This window comes from Sphaeramia orbicularis, chromosome 3, assembly GCF_902148855.1.
Source record: "Sphaeramia orbicularis chromosome 3, fSphaOr1.1, whole genome shotgun sequence".
Lineage (NCBI taxonomy): Eukaryota > Metazoa > Chordata > Actinopteri > Kurtiformes > Apogonidae > Sphaeramia > Sphaeramia orbicularis.
The window spans coordinates 19,582,511-19,602,750 of record NC_043959.1 but is presented as its reverse complement, the minus strand read 5'-3'; the positions used below and the strand labels follow the sequence as shown (position 1 = coordinate 19,602,750).

Here is a 20,240-nt window from a genome sequence, read left to right as displayed (position 1 = left end):
AATACACACGACTCCACCAATCAAGAGTTTTAGGACACGTCTACACGACAGTAGAACAACATACATGTGATGAGTGTTTACTCTTAGACTGTCTTTGTGTTCAGTACACTCCAATGGGTTTATGTCAGGGGTGTCAACAGACGGTCCGTGGGCCAAAACCGGCCCAGTAACATCAGGTTTAGAGGATCCTCCGACAACAGCCTGATGATTCATGGACTGTCGATGGCGTCTTTCTTTTTTTCCTTCTTAGTTTCTGTATTTCTGTTTTTCTTAGTTTCTTTCTGTTCTTTTTTTTTTTTTCTTAGGTTCTTTTTGTTCTTTCTTTTTCTTAGTTTCTTTCTTTCTGTGTTATTTATTTATTTTACTTTCTTTTTCTTAGTTTGTCTTTTTTTTTTTTTACTTATTTTTCTTTCTTAGTTTCTTTTCTTTCTTTTTCTTTTTTCTTTATTCATTTATTTTTCTTTCTTAGTTTCTTTTCTTTCTGTGTTATTCCTTTATTTTCTTTCTTTTTTCTTAGTTTTTCTTTATTCATTTATTTTTCTTTCTTAGTTTCTTTTCTTTCTTTTGCTTTTTTTATTCATTTATTTTTCTTTCTTAGTTTGTCTTTCTTTTCTTTAGTATTCATTACATTTTCAAAATAGACTTGCCATCCATTTAACTCAGGGGTGTCAAATATATGGCCCGTGGGCCAAAACTGGCTCACCAAAGGGTCTAATTTGGCCTGTGGGGAGAATTTGTACAATAATTACATTGAATATATTAACAATCAAGGGTGTCAAACTCACTTTAATCTGTTTTCTACATGTTTTAGTGCAAAAAAAAGTACATTTAACTGTAGAAGTTGACATTTTCAGACCATCCTTTCACAACAAATGTGAAAAACCTGAAAAAATATGACGGACGGGAAATATATTGACAGACATGTCTGTAGTGTTTGATTTTGTGATGAAAACTTCCTCCGTTGAATGTACGTAACAAGGTGAAAACAACAGCGAAAACGATGTAGGAAGAAAATTAAATATTCGACCAAAAATATGTTTATGTTTATGCATTTGGCAGACGCTTTTTTCCAAAGAGACTTACAGGGGAAAACCAATTAAATCACTCAATCAATCAAATTTTATTTATATAGCGCCAGATCACAACAAAAATTATCTCTTGACACTTTATATATAGAGTTGGTCCAAACCAGACTCTAAGCCACTTTACAGAAACCCAACAGAATCCTCCAGGAGCAAACACTTGTGACTGGTGACAGAGGTGAGGAAAAACTTCCTTTTAACAGCAGAAACCTGGAGCAGACCCAGACTCCTGGAGGATGGCCGTCTGCCTTGACCAGTTGGGGTTAAAGAGAGAGGGTAAAGAAAGAGAAAAAGAGAGAGCGATAGAGATAGAGACTGAGGGAGAGGGGGGAGTAGGGGGAGACACATGGAGGCGGTTGAGGATAAGTGAGTGGTGACGATGAGGGCAGGGAAGAGGCAGGACCACCGCAGCAGGTCCAGAGATAATCCTGGAAGAATCTGTGGTTATCCTGGGAAAAACCTTATTAGAATATTTAAAATGGAAAGTTTGAAAGTGCTAGGATAGGAGGTGCTCTCGGAAGAGCTTGGTCTTCAGGAGCTTCTTCAAGATAGGCAGGGATGACTCTGTTCTTGTAGCACTTGGTAGAGCGTTCCACCAACGTGGAACGACCCATGAAAAGAGCCTGGATTGTCTTGTACAAGGTCTGGGGACCACCAGACTACGTTCCCCAGATGAGCAGAGTGGTCGTGGGGCGACATAAGCTTTTATTAGTGCACCTAAGTAGGTAGGAGCAGACCCACGGAGAATTTTGTAGGCTAGGAGTAAAGATTTGAATTTGATGCGGGCAGCTATGGGTAGCCAGTGTAACTCAATGAGTAAGGGGGTGACATGTGCCCTTTTAGGCTGAAATATATTGACAGACATGTCTGTAGTGTTTGATTTTGTGATGAAAACTTCCTCCGTTGAATGTACGTAACAAGGTGAAAACAACAGCGAAAACGATGTAGGAAGAAAATTAAATATTTGACCAAAAACATACCTGTAGAAAGTCCGATTTCATAACATAATCATTGGTACATACAACATACATGCTGCGTGTTTCCCTCAAAATCATTAACCCTTTAAACCCTACGCCTAAAATGGTCCATCTGGACTTTTTTTTTACCTCCGCCAAGGAGGTTGTGTTTTTGCCGGCGTTGGTTTGTCTGTCTGTCTGTCTGTCTGTCTGTCTGTCTGTCTGTCTGTCTGTCCGTGTGCAAGATAACTCAAAAAGTTATGGACTGATTTGGATGTAATTTTCAGGAAATGTTGATACTGGCACAAGGAGCAAATGATTAAATTTTGGTGGTGATTGGGGGGGGGGGGGGGCACAGGGGGGCCCACTAATCTGCCTTGGCAGAGGTCTGTGCTCTCAGAGTGCTTCTAGTTTCTTATTTTGACAATAAAAAGGTTAGAAAATACGCTGTGAATGAGTCCTTTTGCCCATTTTTCTAAATCACTTAGAACTTTAAAAATCTAGCAGTTATTTATAATTTACTACTTGTTATAATACTATTAAAACAGCTTCTTCTTCAGCTTCTTGTACTGGTGTGACTGAAATTACTATATTGATCCAATGAAGTCTATAAAGTGCAACGTCACAGGTTTCAGAAACTGTTTTTCCAATTGCACAAACAGTGACAGTTACAGCCATCCAAACTGCATGTGTGCAGGGTGTGTCAGTGATGACGCATCAGCTTTTAAAGAGTTAATAAATTATCAGAGTTTATCATCCTACTCATTTTTCTGGTCATGTTGTGAAGTACCTCCATCTGTGCTACATGTGTGGTGGTGTACTTTACAGAAGCAGTTTTTTGTTGACTTGTTTAAGTGTAAGGACCTTTCATCTCGCTGGTCTTGTCATGGATATGTTTCATTATCTGCTGAAACATCCAGTTTTGACCTTTACAGAACTGAGCATGTGCAGAAGGAGCATGTGTGTTTGGAGAATGGAACAATTATTGGTAGAGTTCCATGACTTCAGACTGATTCTTCATGTAATATTTCACAAATGCATGGGCTGAATAAACACTTTTTTCCATCACAATAAAAAAATCAAGCCTTCAATATCAAGATAAGATAATAAAAAAAACATGACAAACAAACCAAAAACACACCTGTAGTGTTTGATTTTGGGATGAAAATGTCTTCCAATGAACATATATAACAAGGTGAAAACAACAGGGAAAATATTGTAAGAAAAAATGAAATATTGAACGAAAAACATACCTGTAGAAAGTCTGATTTCATAATCTAATCATTAGTACAAACATGCCGCATTTTCCCCCAAATCATTGATGAATAAATGATCAGAGTTTATCATCCAACTCATTTTTTTGCTCATACTGTGCTCTACCTCCGTCCCTGTTGTACTGTACTTTGCAGACACAGTTTGTTGTGGACTTGTGTTTCTGTGTAAACGTCTTCCTGTCGCTGGTCTCTGCCATGTAATCAGGATGGGAACTCGAGCTGTCCCTCAGCAGCTCGCTGTGGCCCCACTCATTATCTTATCTCCCATTGTCGGCCGCTGTAATTCCCCCTCTCATGATTGATGATGTCGCTGTCTGATTACACCAAGACAAAACCGCCCTAAGATCACCTTTCCCTCCCGTGGCCCGATCCACCAGCACCACGAGGTCCGATGGAGACGACGGGAGGGAAGCGGGGGGTGGACGGCTGAGGCTGAAGCTGAGGCTGAAGTTGAGGCTGAAATTGAAGTTGAGGCTGAGGCTGAAGCTCAGGCTGAGGCTGAAGCTGAGGGTAAAGCTGAGGCTGAAGTTGAGGCTGAAGTTGAAGTTTAGGCTGAACCTGAGGCTGAAGTTGAGGCGGAAGTTGAAGTGGAGGGTGAAGCTGAGGCTAAAGTTGAGGCTGAGGCTGAAGTTGAAGTTGAGGCTGAACCTGAGGCTGAGGCTGAAGTTGAAGTTGAGGCAGAAGTTGAAGCTGAGGGTGAAGCTGAGGCTGAAGTTGAGGCTGAGGCTGAAGTTGAGGCTGAAGTTGAAGTTGAGGCTGAAGTTGAAGCTGAGGCTGAAGTTGAAGCTCAGGTTGAGGCTAAAGCTTAAGATGAGGGTGAAGTTGAGGCTGAGGCTGAAGTTGAAGCTCAGGCTGAGGCTGAAGCTGAGGGTGAAGCTGAGGCTGAAGTTGAAGTTGAGGCTGAAGCTCAGGCTGAGGCTGAAGCTGAGGGTAAAGCTGAGGCTGAAGTTGAGGTTGAAGTTTAGGCTGAACCTGAGGCTGAAGTTGAAGTTGAGGCGGAAGTTGAAGCGGAGGGTGAACCTGAGGCTGAAGTTGAGGCTGAGGCTGAAGTTGAAGTTGAGGCTGAACCTGAGGCTGAGGCTGAAGTTGAGGCGGAAGTTGAAGCTGAGGGTGAAGCTGAGGCTGAAGTTGAAGTTGAGGCTGAAGTTGAAGCTGAGGCTGAAGTTGAAGCTCAGGTTGAGGCTAAAGCTTAAGCTGAGGGTGAAGTTGAGGCTGAGGCTGAAGTTGAGGCTAAAGTTGAAGCTCAGGCTGAGGCTGAAGCTGAGGGTGAAGCTGAGGCTGATGTTGAAGTTCAGGCTGAGGCTGAAGTTGAGGCTGGGGCTGAAGTTGAAGCTCAGGCTGAGGCTAAAGCTGAAGCTGAGGGTGAAGTTGAGCCTGAGGCTGAAGTTGAGGCTGAGCCTGAGGCTAAAGCTGAGCCTGAGGCTAAAGCTGAGGCTGAAGTTAAGGCTGAAGCTGAGGCTGAAGTTGAAGCTTAGGCTGAAGTTGAAGCTTAGGCTGAAGTTGAGGCTGAGCCTGAGGCTAAAGCTTAGGCTGAAGTTAAGGCTGAAGCTGAGGGTGAAGTTGAAGCTGAGGCTGAAGTTAAGGCTGAAGCTGAGGGTGAAGTTGAAGCTGAGGCTGAAGTTGAGGCTGAAGCTGCTGGGCTTCATGAACCCAGGCTGGGTCAGTGTCCGTTCTTTTCAGGTCTGTGACTCATGTTTGGTTGGTTGAACTTACAGACATTCATTCTGTGTTGTTGTGTTTTCTACATCTGTCCCATGGTTCAGGAGTTTGAAGAACTGCCTTCTGCAGCTTCAAGTAGAAGTATTCGTTTTTGGATATTTTTCTAAATTTTATGGATTATTTTTTTAATCTCTTGTTAAATTTTGTAATTTTTCTGTATTTTCTCAGTGATTTTTTTCTAAATCTTCATTATGTCCACCTAAACCAAGCTAACAGTGTATGTCATGAATAATTTTAATAAAACAACTGACCAATGAGACAAACTGCAGCGCTAAGCGAACATTGAGCAGAGGATTATTTCTACTGATAAAACTCACTGAACGAAACAAAGAACAAAAATAAAGGTTACAGTATGGAGACATTTTATTCATTTTTTGTCATTTTTGTTCCTTTTCTTAAATTCTTTATTTTCTCCACATTTTGTTCATTTTTCTTAATTTTCATGATTACTTTGTTCAGTTTTGTTCGTTTTGTGACTATTTTGTTAAATTTTGTTCATTTTCTTGATTATTTTTCTCAATTTTTTCTGTTATTTTAATCATTTTCTGTTTATTTTTGATCAGTTTCTCATTCGTTTTCCATCTTGTATTCATTTTTTCTTAATTTTCTTCATTTCCCATCATCCATTTTTGATGAAATGGTTCGCAATTTTGAACATTTTTTAAATAAATTTGATTGAGAGAAATTAAGTAAAGCAAAGATAGCCATTTAAACGAAACTAACCTCTGCAATGATATTTATGCCAATAGAAAACATTATTCTGACATTAGTCATTATTGTTTTGTATCCCAGACCCTGTTAGAAAAGAAACACCTGAATTCAGTGTGTCACTTTGTCCATATAGTGTGTATCAGTGTTTTTCAGAAGAATACATCATCTGTTTTTATCCAGTGCCTGCTCTGTATGTTTGCTGGTGTGTTTGAGTCCACTCTGGTATAAAACATTTAGGCTGAAGGCTCCTCGTGCCTCAGATAAATCACAAAGGTAACCTGTGCTCTTTTTAAGGGACAGTGAGCCTCATCTCTCCATGCGGTGGTGGAGACAGATGCCTCATTATCCATGCCACAGGGGACAAAACGAGCCCCGGGACCCGATGCCCCCCCCCCACCCCCCCCGACCCCGCCGGCGTTCAGTTTCCACCACACCGACACAAGGCGGCCTTGGAACGTGGCCGGGCGGCGCTCATCTCTGACCTCAGCGAGCGCAGGTCGCTGGCAGAGTCACATTAAAGTTTCAGAGGACCCAAAGGTCCCTGTCAGGAGTGTTAACAGCAGCATTGTCCCCGCTCCCCCTGACTCAAAGGGCCAAGTGTAACAGGGCACCCCCCTCCCTCGCCCCCCCTCGTGGTCAGGGCCGCCCCCCTCTGGGTCCTCAGATACAGTGACACCCATCAAATCATCTGTAGCTCCGCCCACACAGGACGGGCTCAGGTGAGGAGCTTCTTCAAATCAGTTTCAGTTTGATGGAGGCAATTCTGAACTTTACATGGACACTGAACACATCTGGTGCATTCAAATGCTCCAGAATATCACAATAGAACAACAGTGGAATCTCACAGTACGAGTTTAATTCCATGACCGAACTCGTTTTGTGATTTACTGGTTTTTCAAATCAATTCTCTCCATTGAATTGAATTGAAATATAACTAATCCATTCCAGCCCCCCCCCCCAAAAATACCCAAAATCATTTATTAAGTGTTTTTTAAATCAGAAAAAGTCCAGTTAGAAAGAAAATAACAATTATAAAACAAAAAAACTTATTTTATTAACTTACCTTTAACCCATAAAGACTCAAACATCCACTGGTGACCAAAACCATCTACTGATGTAAACTGATTAATACCTGTTGATCCATTAGTCCTATCAGTACATGTAAATAACTGGTGTAAGATACAGTTTGCCATCTTTTCATGGTCATCAAATATGACCCATTTAGATGCTCAGAGGCTCCGTAGTTACCGTGGAAACAATTTTCTTTATTTCTTTAAGGATCTCCATTCTTCCTGGAGTTTATTCCCAATATTAAAGTATTATAATTTTTACATTTACAAAGCACATAGACAGAAAAAAACACAGTTACACTAATTTAGCATTGTTTAGATTTCTTAAGATTTGTTTTAAAAACAACATGATTACTTATTAACATCATTTCTGGAGGTAACATATTTCAATAGGAGATGGCTCAGTATATAAACATCTTTTTGAGTGCATTAGTTCTTGGCAAAAGCAAAGTAAAAGTAGGATTAGAGGCTTGTCTCATGTTCCACCCATGTCTGTTACAGGTGTGCCTGTTTAGAGAACAAGCTAAAGGGTTTGTGTGAGGTCCAGATTTTATGCAACGACAACACGACAACACATGCCAATCTGTCCTTGACTTTCATACATCACAGTTTTTGATTCATTGCATTAACATTAGTTTGAAACGGACAGCCCAGAGCTAATCTAGCAGCCCAGTTCTGAGCTATTACACACATTAATTAATACAACACTGACTCATTCAGCAGTAAAACACAGTGGTTTGGTTTATGTTCAGTTATTGATATAATTTACATTAAAAAGATGATTTTTCTTCAGTTTTCTCTGTTCTGATACAATAACCTTTGAATTTACTCTGAGCTTTTATTAACATCTATATGATCATTGAATTAAATATAGGAAAATGCACTGAAAAATACAACACGTAGAAGATAATATTGTTATAAGTAGTGGTAAATCCCTTAGAAATGTTAAATATAAAGAGAACTTCATTTGAAAGTTGCCACTAAACCATTTCTAGGTCATTAAATGTTAAATACTGTACTTTCTACAGTTTTAGTAATGAAGTATTTGACGATGTATCATTGTAAATTTGATATAACACACTTATATTCATGTGTTTGTTTCTTAATTCCTCTAAATTTTTTCACTTTTAAGCCCAAAAGTCTTCATTTAAATTTATTTATTTATTTATTTATTTATTTATTTATTTATTTATTTAACAAAAAACAACAACATAAACATAAAACAGCTGCCCCCCACACATGGCTTGATCCTTGAGACAAGCATATGCTACTGGCAGGATCAACCAGGTAGCCCCATCGCAACACAGTCCTGACAACAACAAATTAATATGCTACAAATTAATAATTGTATATCAAGTAAAAGGAAGAAAAGTGTATGTAATGCAGAAAACAGTCACTCACATCTGTCACCTCATTGAAGAAATTTGAACACATGGTCAGACACTTTACCTCTATCATCCTACTATAATGGATGGTCTGTGTCCGGCATTTGTCCGATCAATGTCCCGATGTTGCAGCACAGGAGGCCGTTTGTACAGGTTCTCCTCAGCCTTCACAGGCCACGATCACCACCAAACTCGCCAAATGAATAGAAACATCACCTGACTATCTACTAGCCACAATTTTATGTCCATAGTCAAATGTTGTCAGGTATTCTGGCCGATTTTATCCGTCCTGGCTCGCTCAGCCAGGCACGACAGATGTGACTTTCACGGACGACTGAGTCTTTTGAACGGCTCTTTTAAGTGAACGATAAGAACCGATTCGTTGCGATCCGTTCGTTTATGTGCCATTCTTATACTCAAATTCCCCACACTGCCTTCATGCTTCACTTGTGTGTCCATGAGTCTGAGTTGTCCACGCTGCCTTCACCCTGAATGACTAATGACATCTACGAGTTTGAGTTGTCCGCAGCACACCCCATGCACTTGAACACAGCTACATGCACAGCTAATTTAGGGGAGGAGTTATCAGTGAGTCTGACTGACTGGACTGAAGACATTTACCGCTGTATCAGGGAGGAGCGACTGAAAAAAGTGGAGATGTGGGATTAACTGGAGGAGCATCTTCTTCTATAAATGCAGATATGCATTCATGTGGTGGAAACGCCGGGCCCTGGTGGACCCCAGCCTCACCACAGTTATGGTATTCAGTACCTGTCTGCTGTTCTACTCTATGTCACAGGCCATCAACCATGCTCAAAAATTTGTTTACTTTAACATATGTGGTTTTCACAAAAGTCACGCAATAATTATTTTCCCTGGTAACTAATTACATTTATGAAGGAGTCATTCTGTCACTAATTCCATTACTTTTTTGGACAAGTAATTCGTAACTATAATTACTTTTTGGAAGTAATTTGCCCAACACTGGTGGTTACGCTGCTATTCATGAAATTTCTACTCCTACCAACCCATGCTACAATGTGAAGGCTGCAGTTCACTACCGCTGTATGAATGTAATCATGCCTGACAGCCCAAACAAATACATGCTCTTCCTTTCATGCCTCACATGTTGCCTGCACAATGCATGATTAAATGGTATTTTACAAATGGATAGTGGTGGCAGAAAACTTCTACTTACCACGCTGTCATACAATGGCACCACGGGTACAATGCCACTAGTCATTAGTCTTTCACAACGTAGCGTGTTTGCCAGTTCCCCCATCCGAAGGTCAAACGTGGGCACTGAGTCCTTCTTCCACACTCTCAGGATCAACTTTTTACCAATCACTACACCAAACAAAACAGCAACTTTCTCATATTTATTGGCTGATGGTAAAACACTATAAGCCCCTGTGATGGCAGTGAGTGGATCTGGATCCCAGTGCTTCCCGAAAACCACTGAAAAACAATGAAAAATGCTCTTCCAGAGTGAGTCAAGTTGAGTGCATGACCAGAGGGAGTGCAAACGTCTTCATTTAAAGACTCGCCTCTATACTCTCCATCATTTATAAACTTCCTCATATTTCCTGCAGGTTTTTCCACATTTAGCTGCATATTCATGTGTCGGAGTCAGTAAAGATGTTCCAACAGCCTGGTTCATTCTGACTCTGAACCCCTGCTGTTAAAACACAACCACCATGATCTGGATCTGGATCTGGATCTGGGTTTATTCAATACAACATCGTAAAAGTGTTGGATACAAACAATGAGGCAGCTGCTGCAGATTTTTATGACATCACTTGAACACAACAGAGTCTGTGATTAACTCTGCAGGGAGTCGTTATGTCGCCTGTTTTTGGAAAAAGTGGTTTAATACTTTCATATATTTCTGTCTGGATTTTTATGCTTAGATGCTGTTGTATATAATCCAGTTTAGATGTTATTATTGGTGTTGATATTGGTATAATTTCCCTCACAGATTATATTGATAAGGATTATAGCTGCACAATAACATAATAATCTAAAATTTATTATTTTAACATTACAAAAACTGAATTATGTCAAAAATATGTAGAATTTTTTTTCATTGCATCTTAGGAGCTTCATTTTGAAAGACAAAGTAAGATGACAGAAAAAAGCACATAATAAAAAAAAGAGGCATAAAGGAGGCTAAAAGAAGCTGGACAAATGTGAATGTGTTGCCATATTAGGGTCTGCTGCACATTGACTGATTAATTATTTATTTTAAGTATGTAATAGAAAAAAGACAAGAAAAACACAAAAAGAATATAACGAATGTACAGTATTAACATTGTGTATCATCTTCTGTTATCATCACATCTTTGATTTCACTGATTCTTTTGAAACCAGGTGGAATGTGGATCTGCTTCTGATTCTGGCTCTGATTAGAGCCAAGTATCCAGGTATCCTGAACCGAGTCCTGGATTCTGGAACTAATCTAAAAAGACCAAATCGATGCAACATGTGGAACAGTTTTGAGTCATTTCATTTCTACATTTTACTGTCCACATGTGTTTACACTGAGTTTACGGACACATTTCTGTAAATAATGGCATGTTCTGAAAGTGTGTAGTTTTTATTTTTTTCCCATGTTTCACTGTGGTTTGAAGCACAACAGTCTGCAATATTGACTCAATACATGGAGGTTTGACTGTAAATTTACATCAAATACTTACAGTGTGGAGGACCATGAGGCCAAAAAGTTATTATTGTAGATCTATTTCAGAGATGATGTGGGTATGAAGTATCGTTTCTTTTTTGGTTGATGTTGTGGAGTTGAGTCAATCCTCAGATTAACCCTTTCATGCACGAATTAAGAGAATCTTAATCAAAATTTTTTCCTGAGTGTTTTTATTCCTCTGTAGGCATGAAAAAAAACAATGTGATTGAAAATTTTCTTCTGAAAAAAAAAATAAAATAAAATAATAATAATAATAATAATAATAATAATTTTTAAAAAAAATTTAAAAATACATTTGAAAAAATAAGAATGAAAAAAAAAATTCTCATGAACCTATTTTTCATGAAGTTGCAAAAATGTCCACTCAGCTGGACACCACACGTTTAATTTTTGACACACAGAAAATGCATTACTGATAAATTGTGTGAAAATTATGGGGAGGGCTTGTGATTCTGGGGGTTTATGCTCAGGAGAGATCTACATAATGTTACCAATTCATGTCAGAAAAGATATGTAGTGTCTTAAAACTTTAATAAAGATATGTGTGTAAAAAAAAAAAAAAAAAAAAAAAAAAAAAAAAAACGAAAAGAACTACAAAATCCATGAATATACAAGGAACAGCTGTCCACTGCAGTGACCAGTGTGCATGAAAGGGTTAAAATAATAATAATAATAATAATAATAATAATAATAATAATAATAAATTTATTTATAGGCGCCTTTCAGGACACTCAAGGTCACTGTACAAAGTCGTTAAAATAGATAAAACACAATTAAAATTATATACACACACACACACACACACACACACACACACACACACAAATATCGTTTCCTTTGAGTTAAATCACGTCTGCAGGAGTGAGTTTAACAGAGGTTTTACTGCCATCTAGTGGTTGCTTTTAAAATTTCCTCAACAGACTTGACATTAATTGCCATCAAAAGACAAAACTATTATGTGTCAGTTATTTTTCAAGAAGCTTCTATCAGCCCAGTATCTGTGGGTGAAATGTCCTGATATTGCATATTTACCTGGAAACAGAATGCAGTTGACATACTCGTAAGGTTTTGAGCAAGCTAAAAAAAAACAACAAAACTCATACTTTTTTAACCTACTAATTAACATGTTAGTGTGGAATTTCAGACACTGTTTACATATTGTACAGCAGTTTCTGGGATTTAAAGGCAATGAATAGGTGTCTTACATTTGAATTAGTAATTTTGAAATAGTTGTTATTGTGTTTATAGTTCATTGTGTACTGTGTATGTGGTTTTTTGGACTTTGTATAGGTGCTGCCTTGGCCTGGTCTCCTTTGTAAAAGAGATTCCTAATCTCAATGGGACCTTCCTGGATAAATAAAGGTAAAATAAATAAATATATAAGGTAATTGTTTTTAAACCAAATATATTTTCATTATTATTTTGATCAGTCAACTGTCATTAGCTAATGAGCTAATGGCTGCTAACAGTAGCTAACATGTAAATAGTAGTTTTACCTGACAGACTGAGAAGGAAAAAGAACTTCCAAGGCTTTTAGGAAATCATTTATAGTTGCAGCCCCAGTTTATTAAAGTGTTTAATATTTATTATCATAATTTTACACAGGCAGAAACTTTATTTTATTATTATCATTCTCAATTAAACTTAAAAATGTGATTAACTTCTGTTTAGATGCTCTTGAAGAAAATGTGGCTAACCTTCTATTTGATTATCAGTATTTATTAGACTCAACCACCCAAAAAACCCAACATTTATTTATTTAGTTATTATTATATAGCTAACAAACAAGTAAATAGTAGTTTTACCTGAAAGACAGAGGAAAAACAAAACTTCCAGGGCTTTTAGGAAGTCATTTAAAGGCTGCAGCCCCAGATCAGTGTTTAATATTTATTCTTGTAATTTTAAACAGGTGGGGTCTTCATTTTATTATTATCATTATTCTATTAAGTTTAAGAATGTGATTAAGTTTTGTTTAGATGCTCTTTAAGAAATTGTGGCTAATCTGTTTATTATCAGTGTTTATTAGACCTCACCCCCACCCCACCAAAAAACCCAACATTTATTTATTTAGTTATTAATTTATTTAATACTAAATAATTTTAATCTATTTCATAAGTACTTAAACAGAAAAATCTAGAACGTTTATTTTGACGTTTGAGGGACAGGAAGTGGTATCACTGCGCATGCGCTGTAGAAATCGTGTTTCCGGTCCGTGGTGACAACTGCATCTGTGATGAAGAGTCCAGTTCATCACTTTACACAGTGACCAGTTTGGTCTTTTTGTGGCATGTAGATCTTCTCACCGTCCGAGGGAATATGGCAGATCCTCACTCCTCATGTTTACTGGGCCCAGCGACACGGAGAGATCTTCCTCCGGGTGGAACTAAGCGATGCTAAGGTAGGACGACCGGCCGGCGCTTCCCGCTCCGGTGGGACGGTCAACCTCCACTAACCAACCATTAACTAACCTGGTTAAGAGGTTACGTTTGGCTGGAAACCTTGACGCATGTTTTAATAACCAGTGTGGTTTTTACATTTACATGTTAGCAGTAGCATTTAGCCTCACATACAGTTCAGCTGTGAGTCGCGGATCTAACTCCTACTGGAACTGAACAACAAACACTCAACCGCATCATCACATTGAAAACTGGCGACTAAAAACACACATCTCAATTTTAAAGACATTTAAAGACTCTAGAAATACCCTACTAACGAACCGAATATGAAGTAATTTCTATCCGTTTTTCGATTAGCATCACTTCTCCTCAGTGGCATCATCAGAAAATAAACGTCACTTGGCGTGTTGTAGACGACAACAAATCCTGCATAAAACGTGGTTAAAACCTTATTTTCCGTCCCCCAAACTGTATTATTCATATTCAGATAGTTAGAATAACCTTTAAGGATTCCAAAATGCCCTCATAACAGATTTAAGTGTTGTTAGTCGCCCTGCAGGGTGTTGAAAATGTCATGTACTGTTAATTTTTTACCATCATTTCCTACATATTTCCTGGGATCTACATGACATGACAAACTGGGGCTAAAATAAACTGTTTAGCGTTTATATTTGATGATAAAACACGCTAAATGGCCACACATCTGCATAAAACATCTAATCTTTTTGTATTAAGGAATAGAATTGCAGTTGAACCTGACCATTAGAGGCTTTATGGCCTGGCATTACTGAACAGACTGGACATTAAATACTACTTTTACTGGGATAAATAGTATTTCAAGGTTTTCAGAGTTTATTAACAGTGGCCAAACTACATTTATGATGTGCCAAGCATTAGATAAGTTACAAAATGTATTTGTATGTTGCTAATTTTCATCCCAGTCATTTGACCCCTTGGCACCTCCAAACTGGACACCATCTGCCCCCAGGCTGTGATTAGAAACATAATCAAACAGAAATCTTTGGCAAAGGGTGCAGGTGGACTTTAACCTGCATCAGAACAAGTCTGACTTAACACAAACATATTGAACCAACATTCTGATTCCTTTCATACAGAGACTGAAGAAACCCAGAGTCTGTGTCTCTATCAGTGCGTATGAATAATTAAACCTTTATTTGACCTATACCACAGTGGAGGAATAGAGTTTACATAAAAGACAATAACATAGTCAGCCCAGTTATTTGTATGATAGATAATCATCAACTCATTTCAATATCGTTACAGTCTTGGTTTAACTTACACAATCAATTGTGTTTATATCTTGACTTATAATTCTACCACAAGGATGCATGTTATTTGATATACTAACTGTATAATTTGACATTGGACTTGGAGAAATGCTTTTCTAAAATGGAAATTCCAGGTCCTGAAAGACTTAAACATCCACTGTTGAACAAAACCATCTACTGATCTAAACTGTTTAATACCTGTTGATCCAGTAATAATTGGGTTGTAAAATGCAGTTTGTCATCTTTCATGGTCATCAGATATGACTCATTTGGATGCTCAGAGGCTCCGTAGTTACTGTAGAAACACCGTCATCTTCTACAACATTGATTCGCCAGTAAAGCCCATGGAGTTGGATTAGTGACAGTGGATGGACACACTGGGTTTATGTTCAGTAATCATATAATTTATTGAAAAAAGTAAATTTTTCCTGTGATTTGCATGTAGTTGAGTTTGGAATATAGTCATATTCTGAATAAATCTCATGTAGAAACTGGTTTAGTAGCTTTTGCAGATTTTATCAATGTTAAATCACTTCCCCTTTCCATACAAGCATTTTTTTTTTTTTTGCAGTTTTTATTTGTTTTATGGAGAAACATAACCTTAATGTTTCAATGTTGTATTGTACAAAAGCTACTGTGCCAACAGTAAATTTATACCATTGTTTGTTTAACCCTCGAAGACCTAAACATCCACCTACAACCAAAACCATCTACTCATGTGAAATATTAGCTAATGGTATATTTAGCTGAAAAAAAACACTTTTTCTTCTCTATTTTGATATAGTAACCTATGAATATACTGCATTTATGAATATCTACATAATCAGCGAATTAAATATAGGAAAATACATGATTTTCTAAAAAAAAAAAAAAAAAAATCAACTTCAGAATACAATACGATAATAAATGGTGATAAATCACTTAGGAAAGATGAAATGTAGTGGAAAGTTATTTAGAGGTCACCTTAAACATGTCTTTTTAAGGGTTGAAGCTGTTGGATGTTGACAGTCCGTTATTGTGTCATTTTTACGTCTCTGTGGGCTTGACTTCCCTTCCTGTCCCCTCCATCTTCCACTTCATTCTGCTGTGTTTGCATCAGTAAAATCCAGCGTCTCATCCTGTTTGAGACATCTGTCGGACACGTCTCATAAAAGATGGATGACCGTTAATGGTTGTTCTGGATCTTGTTCTTCCTCTTACAGAACAGCTTAAAGGCAAACACCTGCCGTCTTACCTGGACAACAAGGCCTTTCTCTGAGTTTAAGTCCAGCTCAGCATCACCTCCTGCCTCATCAATAAACAATATGTTCACACAAAGCAGAGTGTACACGTTCTGCACACAAACCACCATTAATGCGCAGTGTTTTTTTACCCCTCAGCCAACTTCTGGTTGATGGGGTATTGTAATCATTTTGTCGTCTGTCCGTTCAACTACATAATCACAGTATCTGAAGAATGCATCAATATATTGGCACCAAATTTATACTGTGGATGCATCTTGTCATGGAGCAGAAGAATAATGAAAATAGGTGACCTTGACCTACTTTTCAAGGTCAAATGGCCTTGTGCAGTTATAATATCTGAGTACTTTGAAATATAAATATGTATATAATAAGTTTTACACAAAGATAATCTAATCTAAATTATTGGGCAGTAACTTTTAACATAATCTTACAATATTTGGCCAAGGGTGATTAAAAGTGCACAGCATGTTATGTTATTTTATTGTTTGTATCTGAGACCGATGTCAGTATTGATGTATAAATAATTCAGATGTAGCTGAATGTAAGTGTTGTCATTTGTTTTAGAGGAGATATTGTTTTATTCTATTATAAAGTTTCGTCTTCTCTGGATCGATCACTTGTCATCTCTTTTCCAGGTTTTTAACAAACTGTCTTCTGTTTTCAGACCAAACAAAATGCATTTCTTTTCCTCTGTTTGTTTGCTGTGCTGTATAATTTGTAATGCAAATAAGTTAATAAGGGAGTGTCAACAGATGTGTGTTTTCAGTCACTAATGGAAGCAGAAGGTTTTGAATTTTGTCAGTTTAGTGCATGTTTGTTTAAAACATTATTTCAGTGTGAACATAAGGGATTTTCCTAACATTGGACCATAGACGGTGAGTTTTCTGTAGGTTTACGTGCTGTTGTTGTAGTTGAGATTATAGGGTTTCAAGGGTTATTTGACTAAAACTATTATTATTAAAGCAATGAGAATTTTATAGTGTTCACTTATTCTGTCATATTTGAGTTATTGTATTGAAGTATGGGGCAACACATATATGAGTAACACAAAGCCATTGTTTTTATTACAGAAAAGAGCAATAAGAATCATGTATAATGTTAATTTCAGGGAACACACAAAGAGTTGTTCATTAAATCAGGATTGTTAAGTTTAAAGAGTTAGTGAATCAAGGACATTGCTGATTGTGTTCAGAGTGAGAAACCGACTTTTGCCTGCAAATTTCAGAGATTATTTGTTTAGTATCACAGGATGAAGAACATAGAAGGAGGTTTAATTTTAAACAGCAAAGGGTTCGGACTAATGTGAAGCAAATGGTATTTATGTTGTGGGTGTCAGAATGTGGAATTCTTTGACAATAGAAGAGAAGAGCTGTACAAATATTTTTAAGTTTAAGAGGCAATATAAGGAAAGAATAGAGAAGCTTTATAAAGCATGAAATGAAATAATTTCACTTACGGATTTTGAATTTGTTTTATTGCATTGATTATCATGTAAACTGTTTACTGTAATAGCTGTAACGGCAGCGTATCTGATGTAAGCAAATGTTTGAAAAAAGGGGCAGGTATTATAAGTTTTCTTCATTCTGCTCCTTTCCAATAATTTCGGTTGGAATGAGTAATTAAAATGAAAACTGAAAATATTACCATGTTGTCTTTATAATATATTATGGAATAGCATCAGTTAGACATGAAGGAGTAAAAATAAAAAAAAAAATAAAAAAAATTTAAAAAAAGAACAGAAAGCAAGTGAAAATATTAAAAGAAAAAGAATTATTACAGACAAACAAAACCTAAAAAAAATAGATTGTGAAATTAAATCCGTTATTACAAGTATGAAGTTGTAATGTTTGAGAGAAAAAAAAAACTCAGAATGACACGAGAAAATAGTTGTGATATTACAGGAAAAAAATGTATATTTTATTGGAAAAAGCCTTAATGTCAGAAGAGCTGTCAAAATTCCCAGCTGACCTAAATGCATCAGTTGGTGTTTGAACCACTATTTTTAATTATGTCATTTGATGATTAATAATATAACTTTTTTTCTGAGATTATGGTTTTAGTCTCATAACAGTTTATTATGTTTAAATGTTTCAACGTTTTTCTGGAAATAAATGATTTTTTTTTTTTTTGGGGGGGGGGGTTAATACACATTAGAATGGGAGAAACAATAACAGACAAATGAGTCCTTAATAAAGAAAATGTGAGTTACAAAGGATAAATATGTTTATATTTTTCAGAACCTCAACATCTGGCTCCAGGAAAACACCCTGCAGTTCAGCGGTAGGTTTTACATTTCAGTCTTTTTCTATTTTATTTATTTAGTTTTGCAACATGAATTTCCAGAAGGTTAGTTTCTCTGCATCAAACATCTCCTTGTGGTGGTGAACTTCTCATCGTGGTGTCGTTCTTCAGCACAGGGACACGGAGCCAAGGGAGATAATGAATACATGTTCAGTCTGGAGTTTCTGGAACCTGTCAGACCTGAGGTATGGATCCTTTATTAACTGTTATGCCTATTTTTATGGGTTGATATATGGGTGCATTTATGTTCTTTTAGTGGGTGTTTATTTCTTTATTGTGACGTTTTGGTTTCAGATAGTTCAGTGTTTGTTACATCAGTGTAATGTTGTTTTTCATGGAAATTGTTGGTATGAAGGAAAATCTAAACTTTATCCTTTAACCCTGTTAGTCTCACAGGGTTCCTGCGGGGTCTTAAAAAGTCTTAAAAGTCTTAAATTTACAAATCTGCATTCATACCTTAAAAAAAAAATCTTTAAAAGGTATTAAATTAATATGCGAGGTCTTAAAGGGGTCATATTTTGCTAAACCCACGTGAAAATAGGCATTAAATTCTATGCCTAAAAAGGTCTTAAAAAGTCTTAAATTTAACTTGTAGACACCTGTGGGAACCCTGGTCTCAGATTAATGAGTTTTACAGATGATCTATAGGTTCAATAATGACAATGCACAGCAGTGTCGGTTCATGCTCCAAATTAAAACAGAAGGACAGTGTTCTCTAGAAGAGTTATTATCACATCTACACTAATAAAACTATTCCTCGAGCAAATATTTAAAAACTATCCTGTCCTCTCAACCCTTTTTTAACTAAATATCTAACCAGCTGTCTTTAAGTTAGATATGAAGTGTGAAAAAATGAAAAATAAATCTGCAATGAAACAACCAATCAAACACGTCCACAGTCGGACTTTAAACTGTGGACGTTGGACAAAACCGAGGCTTAATCTGTTGTCAAGTTGAGCAACATCACGTTATAACCTTAACCCTGTAAGGACTACCATTAGAACAGGCTGCTTAGATTTCTTTGTTTGTTTTTTTTTGTTTTGTTTTGCAATGAAAGTGTCAGAAAATGTCTTTTTTTGCCAATTGTTTTGCACCTTTTTTCAGGGAGAATGTAACTTTCAGTATCTGACCATTAATTATCATTATATGTACAGGGTTCCCATAGGGTCTTAAAAAGTCTTAAAAGTCTTGAATTTACAAATCTGCATTTAATACCTTAAAAAAAATCTTCAGTGTGTTCAATAGGGAGTCATCTCTTTGGAAAAAAGCTGTTTTTCTGTGTTAACAGATGTTGTGTTATTCCGTCCTGTAGATCAACCAAAATCCACGCAGCGGCAGGTGGACATCAAGGTGAAGAAGAAGGTGGAGCGCTGGTGGGACCGACTCACGCTGCAGGAGAAGAACCTGTTCCTGGCACCGGACTTCGACCGCTGGTTGGACGAGTCCGACGCCGAGAGGAGCTGCAGGCCAAGGTAGGACGAGATGAATACAGGCCAGGTTAAATACGTCATGAAAGAGGGATTTACTACTTTTACTGGAATTACATTTTTCTTTTCTTTTTTTTTTTAAATTTTTCTATTTAACCTTTAAACCAGGCAAGACAGATTAAGATAACATTCTTATTTACAGCTGTGGCAAAGACAAGAAAAGGGAGCTAAAAAAAACAGGATTAAAACTAGAAAAGCACTCAGAGAGCACAGACCTCCGCCAAGGCAGATGAGCCCCCCCCCGATCACCACCAAAATTTAATCATTTGTTCCTTGTGCCAGTATCAACATTTCCTGAAAATTTCATCAAAATCCGTCCATAACTTTTTAGTTATCTTGCTAACAGCCAAACAAACCCCGATGAAAACATTACCTCCTTGGCGGAGGTAATGAAACAAACAGGGTATTCATATATATCAGTATCGACCAATATCGGATATCAGCTGATATATTGGATTGGCTGTTTTTTAGCCCCCAATATCGGTATCGGCATTAGCCGCAAAAATCCCATATGGTGGGCTCTAGTATGTATTGCCCAATTTCTGCAAAACTCCACATAGAAAGGTTGGAGAAAAAAAATTAAATGTGATGGTACATGTGGTGCATTTTTACTCACTTGGTAGAA

General features: G+C 37.2%; 1 pseudogene; it reads left to right on the top strand.

Annotated features, from left to right (window-relative positions):
• Nucleotides 1-6,090: 6,090 nt before the first annotated feature.
• Nucleotides 6,091-20,240, top strand: part of LOC115417168 (very-long-chain (3R)-3-hydroxyacyl-CoA dehydratase-like) — an 18,577-nt pseudogene continuing 4,427 nt past the window's right edge.